The 21,219-nt window shown below is 40.4% G+C and overlaps 2 non-coding genes across 2 annotated transcripts; both read right to left on the reverse strand.

The window, feature by feature from the left end:
* Window positions 1-7,330: 7,330 nt before the first annotated feature.
* On the reverse strand, window positions 7,331-7,437 carry LOC147936253 (small nucleolar RNA R71). The gene has a single exon (XR_015569763.1). It is a non-coding gene; the product is annotated as a small nucleolar RNA R71 (small nucleolar RNA).
* Window positions 7,438-10,252: 2,815 nt separating this feature from the next.
* Window positions 10,253-10,359, reverse strand: LOC147936254 (small nucleolar RNA R71). The gene has a single exon (XR_015569728.1). It is a non-coding gene; the product is annotated as a small nucleolar RNA R71 (small nucleolar RNA).
* Between the last annotated feature and the right edge of the window lie 10,860 nt (window positions 10,360-21,219).

A 21,219-nucleotide genomic window follows, 5' to 3' on the forward strand; every position in this document is an offset into this window, starting at 1 on the left:
CAGGCTTAAACCGAGAAAACATGCTAAAACCGAGAGACAACATTGATTCAAAGTAGTAAACCGCTATATTACTCTTTCTAGGGTCATAATATGTATCAATCCAATGTATTTAACTAATTATAAGAGTTCAGGTTGAATTTGGAGTTTTTAGACACCACTTTTACAAATTTTGTCCCGAAACAGGCTAAAACCGAGAAATCATTGATTCGAAGCAGTATCCAGCTTTGTTACTATTTCTAAGTGTCAGAATGTGTGAAAATACAATGCATTGACTAGTTCTAAGAGTTTGGGATGAATTTTGAGTGTTTAGACAACACTAAAACCCGTTTTATTGCAAAACAGGCTTAAACTGAGAAAACAGGCTAAAACCGAGAGAAAACATTTATTCAAAGCAGTAAACCGCTATATTACTCTTTCTAGGGTCAAAATATGTAAAAACCCAATGCGTTTGACTAGTTATAAGAGTTCGGGTTGAATTCGGAGTGTTGAGACACCACTTTTACCCATTTTGTCCCGAAACAGGCTAAAACCGAGAAAACGTTGATTCTAAGCAGTAACAGCTTTGTTACTGCTTCTAGGGTCAGAATGTGTGACAATCCAATGCATTTGACTAGTTGTAAGAGTTTGGAATGAATTTGGAGTGTTTAGACAGCACTTAAACCCGTTTTATCCCAAAACATGCTTGAACCGAGAAAACGGGGTAAAACCGAGAGAAAACATTGATTCAAAGCAGTAAACAGCTATGTTACTCTTTCTTGGGTCAAAATATGTATCAATCCAATACATTTGACTAATTATAAGAGTTCGGGATGAATTTGGAGTGTTTAGAGAACACTTAAACCCGTTTTATCCTAAAACAGGCTTAAACCGAGAAAACAGGCTAAAACCGAGAGAAAACATTGAATCAAAACAGTAAACCGCTATATTATTCTTTCTAGGGTCATAATATGTATCAATCCAATGTATTTGACTAATTATAAGAGTTCAGGTTGAATTTGGAGTTTTTAGACACCATTTTAGCCATTTTGTCCCGAAAGAGGCTAAAACCGAGAAAACATTGATTCTAAGCAGTAAACCGCTATGTTACTCTTTCTAGGGTCAAAATATGTAATAATTCATTGCATTTGACTAATTAAAAGAGTTCGGGTTGAATTTGGAGTGTTTAGACACCATTTTTACAAATTTTGTCCCGAAACAGGCTAAAACCGAGAAATCATTGATTCGAAGCAGTATCCAGCTTTGTTACTATTTCTAAGTGTCAGAATGTGTGAAAATACAATGCATTGACTAGTTCTAAGAGTTCGGGATGAATTTTGAGTGTTTAGACAACACTAAAACCCGTTTTATTGCAAAACAGGCTTAAACTGAGAAAACAGGCTAAAACCGAGAGAAAACATTTATTCAAAGCAGTAAACCGCTATATTACTCTTTCTAGGGTCAAAATATGTAAAAACCCAATGCGTTTGACTAGTTATAAGAGCTCGGGTTGAATTCGGAGTGTTGAGACACCACTTTTACCCATTTTGTCCCGAAACAGGCTAAAACCGAGAAAACGTTGATTCTAAGCAGTAACAGCTTTGTTACTGCTTCTAGGGTCAGAATGTGTGACAATCCAATGCATTTGACTAGTTGTAAGAGTTCGGAATGAATTTGGAGTGTTTAGACAGCACTTAAACCCGTTTTATCCCAAAACATGCTTGAACCGAGAAAACGGGGTAAAATCGAGAGAAAACATTGATTCAAAGCAGTAAACAGCTATGTTACTCTTTCTTGGGTCAAAATATGTATCAATCCAATACATTTGACTAATTATAAGAGTTCGGGATGAATTTGGAGTGTTTAGAGAACACTTAAACCCGTTTTATCCTAAAACAGGCTTAAACCGAGAAAACAGGCTAAAACCGAGAGAAAACATTGAATCAAAACAGTAAACCGCTATATTATTCTTTCTAGGGTCATAATATGTATCAATCCAATGTATTTGACTAATTATAAGAGTTCAGGTTGAATTTGGAGTTTTTAGACACCATTTTAGCCATTTTGTCCCGAAACAGGCTAAAACCGAGAAAACATTGATTCTAAGCAGTAAACAGCTTTGTTTCTGTTTCTAGGGTCAGAATGTGTGACAATCCAATGCATTTTACTAGTTCTAAGAGTTCGGGATGAATTTGGAGTGTTTAGACAACACTTAAACCCGTTTTATCCCAAAACAGGCTTAGACCGAGAAAACAGGCTAAAACCGAGAGAAAACATTGATTTGAAGCAGTAAACCGCTATATTACTTTTTCTAGGGTCAAAATATGTAACAATCCAATGCATTTGACTAATTATAAGAGTTCGGGTTGAATTTGGAGTGTTTAGACACCACTTTTACCCATTTTGTCCTGAAACAGGCTAAAACCGAGAAAACGTTGATTCTAAGCAGTAAACAGATTTATTACTGTTTCTAGGGTCAGAATGTGTGACAAACCAATGCATTTGACTAGTTGTAAGAGTTCGGGATGAATTTGGAGTGTTTAGACAACACTAAAACTCGTTTTATCCCAAAACAGGCTTAAACCGAGAAAACGGGGTAAAACCGTGAGAAAACATTGATTCAAAGCCGTAAACAGCTATGTTACTCTTTCTAGGGTCATAATATGTATTAATCCAATGTATTTGATTAATTATAAGTGTTCAGGTTGAATTTGGAGTTTTTAGACACCACTTTTACCCATTTTGTCCTGAAATAGGCTAAAACCGAGAAATCATTGATTCGAAGCAGTAACCAGCTTCTTTACTATTTCTAAAGGTTAGAATGTGTGAAAATCCAATGCATTTACTAGTTCTAAGAGTTCATGATGAATTTCAAGTGTTTAGACAACACTAAAACCCGTTTTATCCCAAAACAGGCTTAAACCGAGAAAACAGGCTAAAACCGAGAGAATACATTGATTCAAAGCAGTAAACAGCTATGTTACTCTTTGTAGGGTCAAAATATGTATCAATCCAATACATTTGACTAATTATAAGAGTTCAGGTTGAATTTGGAGTGTTTAGACACCACGTTTACCCATTTTGTCCTGAAACAGGCTAAGACCGAGAAATCATTGATTCGAAGCAGTAAACAGGTTTGTTACTATTTCTAGCGTCAGAATGTGTGACAATCCAATGCATTGACTAGTTCTAAGAGTTCGGGATGATTTTGGAGTGTTTAGACAACACTTAAACCCGTTTTATCCCAAAACCGGCTTAAACCGAGAAAACAGGCTAAAACCGAGAAAAAAAACATTGATTCAAAGCAGTAAACCGCTATATTACTCTTTCTAGGGTCATAATATGTATCAATCCAATGTTTAACTAATTATAAGAGTTCAGGTTGAATTTGGAGTTTTTAGACACCACTTTTACCCATTTTGTCCCGAAACAGGCTAAAACTGAGAAATCATTGATTCGAAGCAATAACCAGTTTTGTTACTATTTCTAAGGGTCAGAATGTGTGAAAATCCAATGCATTGACTAGTTCTAGAAAACGGGGTAAAACCGAGAGAAAACATTTATTCAAAGTATTAAACAGCTATGTTACTCTTTCTAGGGTTAAAATATGTATCAATCCAATACATTTGACTAATTATAAGAGTTCGGGTGATATGATCCTCCCAAGGATTCGGTACCTTCGAGTTGGCTGATAGAGACACCTTGATTCTAAAGACGACGAAGCCTCAAGAATAAGGATGGTGGAATGAATGGTCGCACAAGAGTTGCGGAAAGACTCTTGATATACCGGTTTGATCTTTCAGGATCGCACCAAAAAGATCGGATCTCTCAGCCTCGCACCAAGGAAATCGGGGTTTTGACTATCGGAATCACACCAAGTAGTCGGTTTTGATTGTTGGAATCACACCAAGCAATCGGTTTTGTTCACAAAGAACAGAAGAGAATCACTCTCAAAAAGAAAAGGTTTTGATAAAAAGTTGGATTGTTATTTCAATGATCTTACATGAGTTTATATAGGATAAAAAAACTTGGTAACAAAGCCAAGTATTAACTAGTCTTAAAAATAAAAAAAAAACAATTAAGATAGATGGTTGAACGAAGACCCAATTCTTGTGCATGTATCCCTTCCTCCAAAGTGACTTTAGGTGCATGTATCTCAATTTTCGTCACTCTTCTTTGACCACAAAATAAAGTGATTATTTTGGGCTTTCTTGGACTTGAATTAGGTTCAAAATGGGCTGGACTTGATAGGTATCATCCCCAATAGCTTTTCCAAAGCTCTCTTTGACCATAAGATCTTGAATAAGCCCATTTAGTGCATCCTCTAGCTTCTTAGCTTTTGCTCTAGTCATTGGTCTTTCAGGTACAAGCAATGGTTCCTCAGCTACAAGCTCCTCTGGTTTAAGCTCAGCTACACTTTCCTCATGTTCAAGCACAGCTACAAGCTCATCCTCCTTAACTCCGTCCATGATCACATCATCGGGATGAATTTGGAGTGTTTAGAGAACACTTAAACCCGTTTTATCCCAAAACTGGCATAAACCGAGAAAACAAGCTAAAACCGAGAGGAAACATTGATTCAAAGCACTGAACCGCTATATTACTCTTTCTAGGGTCATAATATGTATCAATCCAATGTATCTGACTAATTATAAGAGTTCAGGTTGAATTTGGAGTTTTTAGACACCACTTTTACCCATTTTGTCCCGAAACAGGCTAAAACCAAGAAATCATTGATTCTAAGCAGTAACCAGATTTGTTACTATTTCTAAGGGTCAGAATGTGTAAAAATCCAATGCATTGACTAGTTCTAAGATTTCGGGATGAATTTCGAGTGTTTAGACAACACTAAAACCCGTTTTATCCCAAAACAGGCTTAAACCAAGGAAACAGGGTAAAACTGTGAGAAAACATTGATTCAAAGCCGTAAACAGCTATGTTACTCTTTCTAGGGTCATAATATGCATCAATCCAATGTATTGGACTAATTATAAGAGTTAAGGTTGAATTTGGAGTGTTTAGACACCACTTTTAGCCATTTTGTCCCAAAACAGGCTAAAACCGAGAAAACATTGATTCTAAGCAGTAAACAGCTTTGTTTCTGTTTCTAGGGTCAGAATGTGTGACAATCCAATGCATTTGACTAGTTGTAAGAGTTCAGGATGAATTTGGAGTGTTTAGACAACACTTAAACCCGTTTTATCCCAAAACAGGCTTAGACCGAGAAAACAGGCTAAAACCGAGAGAAAACATTGATTTGAAGCAGTAAACCGCTATTTTACTCTTTCTAGGGTCAAAATATGTAACAATCCAATGCATTTGACTAATTATAAGAGTTCGGGTTGAATTTGGAGTGTTTAGACACCACTTTTACCTATTTTGTCCTAAAACAGGCTAAAACCGAGAAAACGTTGTTCTAAGCAGTAAACAGCTTTGTTACTGTTTCTAGGTGATGTTCATATATTTCACCCTGTTTTCCCTTAATATATTCACATCTTTTACATCCTTTGATATCCTTTTTGACCATTATTGCATAGTTTTAGGATTGTTCTTGCATTAGAGTATAGTTGCATTGCATTTGCATTTTTTCTTGCATAAAAAGGTGATTTTGGAGCCTATAACTGAGAGGGTAGAATCTGATTTCAAGCATCTTAGCATCACACCAATGTCTAAGGAGCATAGATAAGGCTAGATCTAGAGACTATCATTAGGCTTGCTAAGAGATTAGAAGTCTTGTTTTATTTTTGACATATTGGTTAATGCCTACTTGTGTAGATTCTTTACTTTGTGAGAAAAAGTCTACAGATGCATGAGTTTGATTGTTTCTTGCCATGAGAGTGGATTAAAAAAGTCTTAAAAATATATGTCTAGAGATTACCTCAAGTTGTTTGAGATTTGTTGACCAAGTTAGTTGACCTCAATCATTAGTCCAGCCCATGAATCCCTCCTCAAGACCTTCCTTGTTTATTGATTTCTTAGCTTAAATCCTGTTGTTTGATCGTTGTTTGATTCGTTTTGGTATTGCTCTGTTTTTCTTGTGTTGCTCTATTTTGCGTATTTGTCCAGCTCGACCCTGCACTCGATCTACACTCGATCGAGTGCTTGCTCGAGTTCCAACCCAGAACTTGTGTTTATGATTTGTGTTTGTCCTGTTTCATTCTAGTTGTATTTCTGTTGCATTCATTTAGTATCTTGTTCATTACTTACCTGCATTAGTTCAATACTTGCATTACCATAGTTTCTATTTCTGTTTTAGCTTCATAATTGTCATAATCATTCTGTTCCATTTGCATTTAGCTCCTAGCTCTTGTAGTTTTACTTTCTGCAATTAACATTTCATAATAGGATTGTTAGTGACAAACATCCTTTACATCTGGCTTGACTTAGACTCATATGCACATCTTGATTATTCACAAACACTCAGATTGGATTGACACTTCTTATATTACAACAACATAAGGGGAATTGAAACACCCTGCCATCCATTCATTCATAAGTCATCATTCCATACATCATTCATCACCACCATACCAAATATATGTGTTTCAATTTGGCGTCGTTGCCCATTTGAGTTTATTTTGTGACATTTAGGATCATTATTAATCAAAGATTAAGTTCGTTTATACACTTGTGAAGTTACTGAACTCGAATCTTCTTTTGCTTGGCTGTCTTGAGTTTCAGGTACCCACTCGACCACCACTCGACCGAGTAGTGATCGAGCACTTGATCGAGTCAGAAGCCGGATACAAATAGACATAGCTTCCATGTCGACTCGACCACCCACTCGAGCCTGCGCTCGACCGTGTACATGTTCGAGTCTATACTCGAGTTTGTTGATGCACACAAGGTCAAAAGGCAAAGACAATCTTCAAAGGCCTATTGACAACAACCACAGGCTACAAAAGGATTTGAGACATAAGCAAAGAAGAGTAGTTCAAGAACAAGAAGAACAAGTAGTCATGGAGCAGCAAGATAACCATGATCATAGACCTAGAAACATTGGTGCTGGGGATGCACCTAACACACACAACCAAAGAGCTGGTATTGTGCCTCCTGCAGTTGCCAATAATAATAATGAAATCAAGAGTGGATTGATCTCCATGATACAAGCCAACAAATTTCATGGGTTGCCAATGGAGGATCTTCTAGATCACCTTGATGAGTTTGACAGGATATGTGGACTCACAAAGATCAATAGAGTAAGTGAAGATGGCTTTAAGTTAAGGCTATTCCCATTTCCCTTGGAGACAAAGCTCATCTCTGGGAGAAGACTCTTCCTAGTGGAGCAATAACCACATGGGATGCATGCAAGAAAGCTTTTCTGGCCAAGTTCTTCTCCAATGCAAGGACTGCTAGGTTGAGGAATGAAATTTCTGGGTTTGCTCAAAGTAATAATGAGAGTTTTTGTGAAGCTTAGGAGAGGTTTAAAGGATTCCAAACTCAGTGTCCCCACCATGGATTCAACAATGAGTCTTTGCTCAGCACTTTGTACAGAGGAGTTCTACCCAAGATTAGAATGCTTCTTGATACAGCTTCAAATGGCAACTTCCTCAACAAGAATGTGGAAGAAGGATGGGAATTGGTTGAGAACTTTGCTCAGTCAGATGGTAATTATAATGAAGATTATGATAGAACCATAAGGATCCCCTCCACTGATCAAGACGACAAATACAAGCAGGATTTAAAGATGGTCAATGAGAAGCTTGACAAGATTCTCCTAAGTGATGTTCATATATTTTACCTTGTTTTCCCTTAGTTTATTCACAACTTTTGCATCTTTTGCTATCCATTTAGGCCATTATTGTGTAGCTTTAGGACTAATCATGCATTAGAGTATAGTTGCATTGCATTTGCATCTTTTCATGCATAAACAGGTGATTTTGGAGCTTAAGGAGCATGGAAGCAATGCTGAAGAGAAGTGAAGCAATCATGAGGAGAAAACAAGAGAGTTAAGGCTGAAGAATCAAGGTCCAGAGTCCAACTCGACCGCACACTCGACCAGACACTCGACCGTGTGCTGAGAAGGACTCGACCAAGTGGAGAATGCACGAGAGAAGCCAGCTCGACCAGCCACTCAACCGAGCACTGGTCGAGTTGACCGAGCCGTTGACTGCTTTGACTTTTTGTATTTTTAGGGCTTCCACCTCATCTCCTATATAAGGCCCTTGTACCTGCAGCCACCAAAGAGGGTAGCTTTTTAGAGAGTCTAAAACCTAGTTTTTACCTTTTTTAGATTTATTCCTTTTGCATTTTCTTTTATTTTTAGATTTTGTACTTGTTTAAGAAAGAAAGACTAGATTCTTGTATTTTGTTGGTTTCATAACTTTCAAGATATTAAGATTTCGAGTTTCATTTCTTCATCAATATTGTAGATCTCTGTTTCATCTTTCTAATGATGCAAGTTTCAATATTTTCTGGGTTTTTGACTTATTTCACCATGTGTTCTTGTGAGTAGTTTGCTTAGGACCTTGAGGATGGGTTAGGCTGGGTTGATCTTGTGGTTTATTTGATTTGGTCAAGCTTGATTGTTGTAGATCTCTTCTAGGCTAGATGTTCTTAATGCTGATCCTATATCTGAGAAGGTAGGGTTTGATTTCAAGCATCTTAGCATCACACCAATGTTTAAGGAGCATAGATAAGGCTAGATCTAGAGCTTACCATTAGGCTTGCTAAGAGATTAGAAGTCTTGTTTGGTTTGAGATTTATTGCTTAATGTCTGCTTGTGTAGATTCTTTACTTTGTGAGAACAAGTCTAGAAATGCATAGGTTTGATTGTTTCTTGCCATGAGAGTGGATTAAACATGTCTTAGAATAGTATGTCTAGAGATTAGCTCAAAGTTTGCTTGAGATTTGTTGAGCAAGTTAGATAACCACAATGATTAGTTCAACCCATGAATCCCTTCTCAAGGCCTTCTTTGTTTATTAATATGTTAGTCTAAATATCATTGTTTGCTTGTTGTTTGATTCGTTTTTGCATTGCTCTGTTTTCACGTTTAGTCTAGCTCGACCCTGTACTCGACCTACACTCGGTCGAGTGCCGCTCGAGTTCGTCCCCAGAACTTGTGTTTATGATTTGTGATTGTCCTGTTTAATTCCTGTTTTATTCCTGTTGCATTCATTTAGCTTTCTGTTCATTACTTATCTTGCATTAGTTCTTCATCAACATAGTTTCTATTTCTGTTCTTGCTATTATAATCATTCTGTTTCATTTGCATTTAGTTCTTAGTTCTTGTAGTTTGCTTTCTGCACTTGGCAGTTTCATTATAGGATTGTTAGTGACAAACATCCTTTACATCTGGCTTGACTTAGTCTCATATGCACATCTTAATTGTTCACAAACACTCAGATTGGATTGACACCTCTTATACTACAATTGCATAAGGGGAATTGAAACACCGTGACATCCATTCATTCATAAATCATCATTCCATTCATCATTCACCACACCACAAAAATAGTCAGTTTCAATTTGGCGATGTTGCCCATTTTATGTTGTTTTGTGACATTTAGGATCATTATTAGTCTAAGATTAAGTTCGTTTAAACACTTGTGAAGTTACTGAACTCGAATCTTCCTTTGCTTGGCTGTCTTGAGTTTCAGGTACCCACTCGACCACCCACTCGACCACCACTCGACCGAGCACTTGATCGAGTCAGAAGCCGGATCCAAATAGCCACTACTACCTAGTCGACTCGACCACCCACTCGAGCCTGCGCTCGACCGTGTACCTGTTCGAGTCTGTAGTCGAGTTTGTTGATGCACACAAGGTCAAAAGGCAAGGACAGTCTTCAACAGCCTATTGACAACATCCACAGGCTACAAAAGGGTTTGAGACAAAAGCAAAGAAGAGTAGTTCAACAACAACAGGATCAAGACATCATGGAGCAACCAGCTATCCATGAGCAGAGACCAAGGCACATTGGTGCAGGAGATGCACCCAATATCCACAACCAAAGGGCTGGAATTGTGCCCCCTTTCAGTAGCAAACAATAACTTTGAGATCAAGAGTGGATTAATCTCCATGATACAAGCCAACAAATTTCATGGGTTGCCAATGGAGGATCCTCTAGATCACCTTGATGAGTTTGACAGAATATGTGGACTCACAAAAATCAATGGAGTAAGTGAAGATGGCTTCAAGTTAAGGCTATTCCCATTTTCCCTTGGAGACAAACCTCATCTATGGGAGAAGACTCTTCCTACTGGAGCTATTACCACATGGGATGCATGCAAGAAAGCTTTTCTGGCCAAGTTCTTCTCCAATGCAAGGACTGCTAGATTGAGGAATGAAATTTCTGGGTTTACTCAAAGGAATAATGAGAGCTTTTGTGAAGCTTGGGAGAGGTTTAAAGGATTCCAAACTCAGTGTCCTCACCATGGCTTCAGCAATGAGTCCCTTCTAATCACTTTGTATAGAGGATTGCTTCCCAAGATAAGAATGCTTCTTGATACAGCTTCAAATGGCAACTTCCTCAACAAGAATGTGGAAGAAGGATGGGAATTGGTTGAGAACCTTGCTCAGTCAGATGGTAATTATAATGAAGATTATGATAGAACCATGAGGATCCCCTCCACTGATCAGGAAGACAAATACAAGAAGGACTTGAAGATGATCAATGAGAAGCTTGACAAGATCCTTCTTAGCCAACAAAAGTCCATTCACTTCATTGGTGAAGAAGAAGCTACAGTTCAAGAGAAGGAGCCTGAATTTGCTGAGCTATGCTACATGCAAAACCATGGAGGATTCAAAGGCTACAACCAAGGAGTTTTCAAAAACAACAATCTCTCTTATAGGAGCACCAATGTGGCCAACCCTCAAGACCAAATCTATCCACCTCCTCAGCCTCAACAACAGCACAACTATGCACCCAAGCAGCAGCAACAAGTGTTCCAGCCCCAATTGTGTCCCCCACCAGGGTTTCAGACTAACCAAGGCCAGGAACAAGACTTAAGAGCAATGATGCAACAATTGTTAATTGGGCAAACACAAGGCAAGATTGAGGAAGCCAAACAGTTTGCTGAATTGAATCAAAGGCTCACATCACAGTACAATGATCTGAACATGAAGTTTGAAGGTCTCAACTCCAGAGTGAAGTATATGGAGAGTAACATTGTCTCTACTTCAGCTCCTAAACCCAACCAACTCCCTGGAAAAGCTGTTCAAAATCCAAGGGAGTTCACTGCAAAAGCCATTCATATCTCTGATGAGGAAGTCACTGAGGACAGTGAAGTCCAAGTTTGGGGGAATTCATTAGTTACTGAAGCCCCAAGTGACGTTTGTGCAAAGCAACTGGAGTCCACTATTGCACTCGACCAGATACTCGAACAGCCACTCGACCGAGTGCATGCTCGAGTGGTCGATCGAGTTGCAGACTCAGAAGCTGCCAAGCCTGCTAAGTACATTCCTCCTGCCTATAAGCCACCTCTTCCATTCCCAGGACGTTTCAAAGCACAAAAGATTAAGGAGCTTAGGGAAATCATTGAGAGAAAGGAGATGATGGCTAAGCAACAAGAGGAAGAGAAGGTTTTGAAGGAAGTGGTTGTGATTGAGAAAGAAGAAGAAGTGATGGCCATACAAGAGATCACCATTGCTTACCAAGAAGAAGAGAGAGGACCTGCCTTGGAACAGTATGATCCATATCCTCTCTACAAAGATTTTTTGCTTGACTTGTCAAAGAAGAAGGCTGAAGCTCAAGATGAGAAGGATCTTGAGGACCTTGGAGGAGTTATCATTCCAATCAAGCTTAAGGATCCAGGACCATTTATCTGCCTTGCACAATCAGTTACCTCCACTACAACCAATGCCTTTGTGATTTGGGAGCTTCAACAAGTGTGATGCCATACTCCATAGCACAAAAGCTTGGGAGAACTGATTTCAAATCCACCAACCTTCATATATGCCTAGCTGATGGGTCAAACAAGGAGATAGTTGGAAGGTTGGAGAATGTCCCAGTCAAGATAGGGAAGGCAAGGGTTCACACTGATTTTGTGGTGTTGGAGATGAACAAGGAACCTGAAGATCCAATCATTATTGGAAGGCCATTCTTAGCCACTGTTGGAGCAGTTATTGATGTCAAAGAGGGTCTTGTGACCTTGAACATTGCTGAAGATATAACCATGAAATTTGACATCTATAACCCAACCAATCTGCCCTCCATCAATGATCAACCTTTTACTATCAAGGACAAAGGAGGTCAAGAAGGCTTAAGTGGTGAAGCAACTCCAAAGGCTAAGCTCTCCTTTCAAGATGATTCTGTGGAAAAGCTTAAGAGGTCAGTTCAAGAGTTGACTAGTATGGTTGAGGATCTCCAAGTTAAGCTGAACAAGAGGTCTTTAAGGAAAGCAAGACCAAGGCTCAAAATCAAGAAGAAATATGGTTTGTGTGTTAAGGGTGAGGAGATCAAGGATCAACTTCACAGTGATCAAGAGGTTCCAGGGAGGATTTCATCACCTCCTTGGTATCTAAACCAAGTCTAAAAAGGACATCAAAAGTCAAGCTTAGTGACTTTAAACAAGCTCACTAGGGAGGAAGTCCCTAAGGTATCCATGTACATATTGTTTAAGGTTTTTGGTAATTTGATTTTTGTTTTGGTATTTTCATGATCAGGGAAGGAAGGGAGACCAGATAAAAGAGGAAAAGAAGACTCGTGGTCCAGCTCGACCCCCCCACTCGAGCATGTACTCGACCGAGTCCCGGTCGATTCCCATCGTCGAGCTGCCCCAATCTCCACCTCCAAGTCATCAACAAGACCCCAACTACTCCTATGACAGCATGCAGATGGATGTGGACAACTACTTCCACAATCCCTAAGGTACCACTATCACCTTCACTTGTAAATATCATTGCATTTGACATTGTGTTTTGTTTTTTTTTGTTTTTCATCTTGAATCCTCAATCAAATTTCTTTCACACAGGGACTGTGTGATTTAAGTTTGGGGGAGGGTTTGAGATAGCATTTGACATTGTGTTTTGTGATTCTTATTTCAAATTTTTAGCATCATCATATTAGTATTTGCATATCATCTAAGGCATAGAAAAACCCTAAAAATTTGAAAAATTTTGAAAAAAATCTTTATTAAAAAAAAAAAGAGTGTTCATGTAGTTTGCATTGCATATTAGGATCTTGTTTAGCATGTTTCATATAGGATTGTATAGTATTTGCATTAGGGATCTATGATGAGTATTCCCTTGTTAGCTTGTTTATTCACTAGACTAGGATCAATGCCCAAGTTAATAGTACTTTGATGCTAGTTGAGTGGTTAGAAGCATAAGATTGAACCAAGTCTTGAATTCCTACATTGCATTTGGTCTAAATTGAAGCATGTTGAGATTTGAAACCATTTCCTATTTATAAGAACCTAATATTGACCTTCAATTATCAATGTGTGCATTGCTTTAAACTCATGGATACCATATACATATTTGGATCTTCTTCTTCCTTTTTACCACTCTTGTTGATCCAAGTAGCTGATTTCCTCATTAGGAATCAGTTCCCCTACCCCTAAACCAAACCGTCTTTCAAGCCATGTTTATTCTTGTGTGTGTGAGGCCTATTTTTGGGATTGAGCTTGGTAGAAAGTGTTAGGTTTGAACTGACAAGAGTAAAGCCTTGTGTAGTTCTAGTTTGCATTTTTCAAACTGTAAGTTTGAGAGTAGAGTAATCAAGAGATTATGGAAGAGAGTATGAAAGAGAGTGAAATCGTGTAAGGAGTGAGGAGAGTGAACGATTGAGAGAGAGAGTGTTGGAGAAAGAGAATAAACTCTTTTCTTACCTCTATTAGTATGATACTTACAAACTATTTAAAGACATATACAAATAGGATATTCTCTTAGGATCCTATGCACACTAATATGAGGAGAAAGCGACATCTCCTTATTCTAACATGTGATCTCCTCTTCTCTCTTGCAACTTGCTCCAACGGCTACAAAGGAAGGATCGAGATGAATGGCGACCGTTGGAGGATCTCTTTGGTGGATTGGGCTCATGAAGACTTCTATTTGAGGATGGCCCGTTGGTTGGTCGTACGGACGTCCGTACGGTCGTACGGACAAGTGTGTGTGCCGGTTCATACTCCCCCTCAAGCTTGACTTGGGGAACTAGTCAAGCTTGACAACATAGGCACCCACCTCATTAAAAACCTTAGTATAGAAAAACCTCTTGGGAAAACTATACTTAAGGGAAAAAGAGTGTAGGCGCCAAAACAAAGCAAGTCATGGCCGAGTGAGGTTTAGGAGGCCAAGCTTAGGATGGATGTATTCACACACTTGGGGGCTCGCAGCTTTAGTCAGGACGTCTGCAAGTTGTTCTTTGCTTTCGGTATGGCAAGGTAAGACAACTCCAAGCTTGATTTGTTCTCGGACCTTATGGCAATCCACTTCAATGTGCTTGGTCCGCTCATGGAACACTGAATTGGTTGCTATATGAATGGCTGCTTCGTTATCACAGTGCATGGTGATCGGCTTTGTTGATTCTATTCCAAGATCCTTGAGTAACATCTTCAGCCACATTAGCTCCGTCGTTAGCTTCCTCATAGCTCTATACTCGGATTCGGCACTTGAGAGTGAGACGACCTTTTGCTTCTTGCTCTTCCATGTGACCAGGTTCCCTCCAAGGAACGTGCAATAGCCTGTGGTTGAGCGTCGGTCCCCACGATCTCCGGCATAGTCAGCGTCGCAGTAGCCTACCAACTCGGTGCTCTTGTTGCGTCCCATCCATATGCCTTGGCCGGGTGAGCCCTTGATGTACTTGAGGATCCGTGTCAGCATGTTCCAATGGTGCACGGTGGGGTTCTTCATATGCTGGCTTACCTGGTTCACGGCAAAGCAAATGTCAGGCCGTGTGATAGTTAAATAAATGAGCTTACCGACTAGCCGCCGGTAGAGGCTACCGTCCTCGAATGGAGCGGTGTCAAGCTCCCCCTGTCCTCCATCCTTGTAATTCTCTTCTAGGGGCGTTGTTACTGCCTTAGCTCCTAGTTTTCCTGTTTCACTCAATAAGTCTAGTGCATACTTTCTTTGAGATAACAATAACCCTTCATTTGATCTATAAACTTCTATCCCAAGAAAGTATTTCAACTCTCCAAGATCTTTAATATCAAAAACTGATTTCAAGAATGTTTTAGAGTCTTGAATACCTACCGAGTCACTTCCAGTGATGATGATATCATCAACATACACTAGAATGACTACTATACCTTTGGCGCTTGGTAAGGTGAACAAGGTGTGGTCAGCTTCGGATTTGCGAAAGCCTTTGTCAAGAAGTGTGGTGCTAAGCTTGTGATACCAAGCCCTTGGTGACTGCTTCAAGCCATAGATAGCTTTGTTGAGTTTCAAGACCTTTCCCGGACCAATAGTATCCTCCAAACCCGGTGGTGGTCGCATATACACTTCATCCTCCAGTTCTCCTTGCAAGAAGGCGTTCTTCACGTCCATTTGCCAAAGTTCCCAGTCGAGGTTGGTGGCGAGAGAGAGTACAACTCGAACCGTGTGAAGCTTAGCCACCGGAGCAAACGTATCAAGATAGTCCTCCCCATACGTTTGCGTGAAACCTCGTGCGACTAGGCGGGCTTTGTGGCGTTCAATCTCCCCATTGCTCTTATATTTGATTGTGAAGATATACCGAGAGGTGACAGCCTTCTTGCCCTTGGGTAAGTCAGCCTCGTCCCATGTATGATTTTGCACCATGGCCGTATTCTCGGCATCCACTGCATCTCTCCATACTTTGTGCTGCTTAGCCTCATCATAGGTCTTGGGGATCCAATCCTCATCAATATGGCCAAGAAACACTTGATGCTCTATCGGAAAATGAGCCAAGGTGCACACGGCCTGAATCGGATGAGCAACGGCCATGTTGTTGTAGTACACACGGGTGTTCTTCCAATGACTAGGAGGATACTTGATACGTTGGCTGCGCCGAAGAGGAACTATAGCCCCAGCTTCGGAGTTGGCTCGTCCTGGAGTAATGATCTCCTCAAGCTGTTCAGCCGTCCCCTCGGTTGTTTCGGCCGTGTTGTCCGCGAGTGACTCGGGTGCTTCCTCATGCTGCTCAGTATGGTCATCGGCATGTGTAGCAGGCTCAGGCTCAGTAGATGGCTCAGGTTGTTCTGGTGATGCTGGTCTGGCTGACTCAGTAGTGATCCGATCGTTTTCAAGACCTAGTCGCTCAAGGATTACTCGGAGGTTGCGCGTCCGATCAGATGGTGAATCAGATAGGTTACGGAGCTCATCCCAATTCTTCTCATCGTAAAAGCCTTGTGTCTCCATGAACTTGACATCACGAGATACTAGAACCCTCCTTGTTGTAGGGTCATAGCACTTATACCCCTTTTGTGTGGTAGAGTAGCCAAGAAACATAGCCTTTGTACTCTTTGCATCAAGCTTGTCTCTTAGCTCACCTGGTCGCAACACATAGCACACACAACCAAACACTCGTAAGTGATCAAATGTAGGTTTGTCATTCGTTAATACCTCAAATGGAGACACATCCTTTAGGATCTTTGTTGGTGTGCGGTTAATAAGATAACAAGCGGCTAGCACAGCATCTCCCCAAAACCTCTTTGGAACCCTTGTGTGAAACATCATAGACCTTGCTACTTCCATGAGATGCCTATTCTTTCTCTCAGCCACTCCATTTTGTTGTGGTGTGTAAGGACAGCTAGTTTGATGAAGAATTCCATGTTTGGCTAGATATTGTTTAAAGGCATGGCTTGTGTACTCTCCACCATTATCTGATCTCAAAATTTTAATCTTGGCATGAAAGTGGTTAGTGACATAATTTTGAAAATTAGTAAAGGCCTCAAGGACTCTATCCTTAGAGGGAAGCAAAGTTATCCAAGTATATTTTGATTTTTCATCAATAAAAGTCACAAAATACTTTTGATTATCTCTAGATAAGCAAGGAGATGTCCAAACATCAGAATGAATTAAATCAAAACATTTTTCATAAATAGTAATAGATTTAGGGAAAACAGCCTTGCAATGTTTACCAAGAATACAAGCCTCACACTCATCATTTTGAAAAGAAACATTAGGAAATATTAAGGATAAAGCTCTTGTGTGAGGGTGTCCTAGCCTAGCATGTAAAATAGAATCACTAGGTTTCATAATAACCGAATTAAAACAAGATGCATTAGAAGATAAGTTCAAGTCCTCAAGCACATAGAGGTCATCCTTGGATCCTCCTTGACCAAGAACCTTACTTGTCTCAATATCCTGAAAATGAACATTGTTAGGACCAAATATAGCATAACAATTTAAATCAGTAGTGGCTCTCTTAACTGATAGCAAGTTAGAAGTAAAGTTTGGCATATAAAATGCCTTAGTCTCCTTATCAAATAGTTTCAAGTTTCCTATGCCTTTAACTGGTACTTTCTCACCATTTGCTATTATTACATTACCATTAGCAGGTTTAATATCACTAATTAGCCTAGAATCACTAATCATGTGATGGGATGCACCAGAATCAACTATGAGGGGTTTAATTTTGTTTGAGGCAAGAAACGCCTTACCGGTGGCCTCTTTGATGGCTTTGATGAGCGCATCAAGGTCGGACCGCCTTACCAGCTCGGACGATGCTGCAGCAAGAGCAGTTCCACTGGTCACTTGTTGAGGCTGCTCAGAGATTGACTCCCCCATGGCTACTGCTTGATGAGCTCTCGGTGGTCCTCCGCGGTTTGGTCGTCCACCTCGGATGGTACCCGGCGGTGGTGCTAGATGAGGGTGTAGAATCCAGCAGCGGCTCTTGAAGTGACCAAGCTTCTTACAATGCTCACAAAATGGCGGGTTGTTCTTGTCCTCCGGCTTGTAGTAGCCCTTGTTTGCTGATGCCGTCTCAGCTTTGTTAGCGGTCACAAGTTCTCCCTTGCCGCCAAACAATCCCATGGAGCCATGCTCCTTTTGAATTTGGTTACAGACATCATCAAGGCTAGGGAGCTTGTCCGACCGTAGAATATGCTTGATAAGGTCATTGTAGGAGGGGTTCAAGGTCAAGAGAAGGCCGAACACCTTATCTTGTTCACGCCTCTCATTCAGAATGGCCGGATCTATAGTCGCCGGCCGGAGCATCTCTAGTTCAGCCCAAAGGGACCTAAACTTCCCAAAGTGCTTGGTGAACTCCATGTCTTCTTGGTTGAGGTTGTTGATGGCCCTCTTAATCTCAAAAATTCGGTTTACATTTGTAACATTCCCAAAAACATTCTTGAGAGTGTCCCACAAGTCTTTTGCTGTCTCGCAATAAGAGTAAGCTTCAAGTATAGGTGCATCTAGGGAGTTTTGAATGATAGCTAGGACTCCCTGATCTTCTTGAAACCACTTGTTCTTCTCATCGACAAGATCCTTGCCGTCTTTGGTGGTCTCGCCACTAGGAGCTTCGCTTGTCTCAACATGGGACCAAAGTCCTCGGCCGCATAGGGCTGTCTTTGTGGTTCTAGCCCACAGTAAGTAATTCTCTCCCTTGAGAGTAACTGGAACAATGAGAGTTTTGGTAGTTTCCATGGAAAAGGATGAAGAGACCGTTGGTTAAAGCTATTGTCCAACGGTTAAAGAAAGAAGATTCAAGAACAAGAAATTTCAAGAACAAGAAAGAGAATGCGGAAGGGAGTGATGGAGATTTGAGGCAAGAACAGAATCAAATCTGCTCTGATACCATGTAAGTTTGAGAGTAGAGTAATCAAGAGATTATGGAAGAGAGTATGAAAGAGAGTGAAATCGTGTAAGGAGTGAGGAGAGTGAACGATTGAGAGAGAGAGTGTTGGAGAAAGAGAATAAACTCTTTTCTTACCTCTATTAGTATGATACTTACAAACTATTTAAAGACATATACAAATAGGATATTCTCTTAGGATCCTATGCACACTAATATGAGGAGAAAGCGACATCTCCTTATTCTAACATGTGATCTCCTCTTCTCTCTTGCAACTTGCTCCAACGGCTACAAAGGAAGGATCGAGATGAATGGCGACCGTTGGAGGATCTCTTTGGTGGATTGGGCTCATGAAGACTTCTATTTGAGGATGGCCCGTTGGTTGGTCGTACGGACGTCCGTACGGTCGTACGGACTATTAGAATGTACCAAGGAGGAGAGAGGAGAGGCCGGTAAGGCCGAACCTTGGAAGAAGAGAAGAAAGGCCGGAAAGGCCATGTAAAGGCCGGTAAGGCCATGTCCGTGTCCGGTACCATGTACCGTGTCCGTGAACGGACCCATGTCCGGAGAGCGGCCAGTTAGGCCGTGAACACATTGAAGAGCAGGCCCGTCCGTACAGGCCCGTCCGTACAGGCCCGTCCGTACAGGCCCGTCCGTACAGGCCCGTCCGTACTATTAGTATATATGAAGGAGAAGAGAGAGTGAGGCCGGTGAGGCCGAGCTGCACAAGGAAGAAGAGAGTGGCCGGTAAGGCTGCTGGTACAAGAAGTGTGGCCGGTAAGGCCATGAGTGGTGTGGGAGCGGCCAGTAAGGCCGTGAGCACAATAAGAGTGGCCAATAAGGCCATGTGGGCCGTGAGAGCAAGGAGAGTGGTCAGCAAGGCCATAAGTGCAATATAAGAAGAACAAAGGCCTTATAAGAAGAAGAAGCCCAAGAAGAAGGAAATATCTCACAAGGAAGGGAAGAAGGATCCAATGGCCATAAGGGAAGGAGATCTAACGGTCACAAGGCATGGAAGGGAAGGAAATCACGTGTGGCTTTGGTTGGGAAGCATAGCGAGTCAACCAAAGACAAGGAGCTGTCCCTTTCATCTCTCCTTTGAATCCCTTGTGTGCCTAACGGCTCTATGCCTTTGTTTTCTCTATATTAAGCTGTAATTCTCTCATATGTAACATCACAATATTATTCAATAGAAGAGAAACCGATTTCCTCTCTATACTTGTGTTCTTGTTTCATATTAACAATGTAGAGAGTTTAGGATTAGCGGTTAGGGGCTGCCCTTAAGGCAGCCTATTCTCTTCTCAAATCCACCTAAACTCTTCTTATTTACTGCTTTACTTAGCCTAGATTACTGATTCTTAATCCTCCTTCTCCTAAGTACACAAACTCTAAGTGTTGTGATACTAGAAGAGGATAAGTCTCAAACTAGTGCTTCTCCTAGTTAGGATCCGCTTACTCTCTAGTATTTGGGTTCTATCTAGCTTGTTTATGGGGAGTTCATCACAAGTTGATGTTCTCTCCTCCCCCTTGAGAATGAGTTAGTTTGTTGTGGGTAAAGGGGGATTCATTCACCAAGTGTTTGTCTACCCTCTCTTGTGAGCTTTGTCTCATAAATCCCAACATGGTATCAGAGCAGGTTCTGTTCTTGGTGATTTAAACTCATTCTCAAAGTCGTTTTCTTAGGAGTTAGCTTAGTTAAAGTTTTAGACTTTGCTTAGGTGTTAAATCGCTTAGCTTAGTTTCTTTAAAGCTTTAATTTTGCTTTTGTTGATTAAATCGATTCTCTAGCAGCTCATTGTTGAGTAAGCTTGGTCTCTTGTCTTGTTAGAATTTGTAGACCAAGTGTGTGGAAAGAAATCGATTTTACAAGCCCCATCCTTAAGCTTTACCGATTTGGTAATAGCTTTGTTTATTTTGGGATGTGTGGGAAGTGATGAACCATTGAGCAAATTGTGTTGTTCATGGTGAGGATTCACGGTTCTTGTGTGCTTGTATGAGCCACGAAATTCTTAGGATTTAGTTCTCTTAGGATTTAGTTAATTTTCCTCTAAAGGTTTAATTTTGCTTTTGTTAAATTTCCTTTAAAGGCTTAATTACTAAATCGCTTCTTCTTCTTCTCAAGGTTGAGAAAGCTTTGTTTCTGGTCATATGGTGTGTCCAGGTTCGAGTTTGAGGAAGAGAGAGACTTTATTTTAGCATGTAGAGCCCGCTTGGTCAAATAGATTCAAGTTGGTCCAAGATGCATTCTTTTAACCGTTGGACAATAGGCTGTTCCAAAGGCTTTTGTTGTTTCTTCTTTGCTTGGGACCACGAAAAACATCTTCTATATGTTATCTTCGTGGATCTAAAGCCTTAATCTCTTGAAGAACACTTGTTTAAGTGATTCTACAAGGAGTTTTGTTGTTAAACCTTTGGAGAAACTAATTTTCCATAAGGTCCATTGTGTTTCAGCCATTAAAGCACCAAAAGAGATTGTCTTCTTGGATGTTCTTGGCTGTCAAAGCTTCGTTCAACTCAAGAAAACAGAGTTAAACTCTGTCCATAAGAACTCTTGAGCAGATTCTCTATTCTACTCTCCATTCATCTTATACTACCGCCAATA

The sequence above is a fragment of the Camelina sativa genome, chromosome 10 (genome assembly GCF_030686135.1).
Source record: "Camelina sativa cultivar CO46 ecotype springtype chromosome 10, ASM3068613v1".
In the NCBI taxonomy this organism is placed as follows: domain Eukaryota; kingdom Viridiplantae; phylum Streptophyta; class Magnoliopsida; order Brassicales; family Brassicaceae; genus Camelina; species Camelina sativa.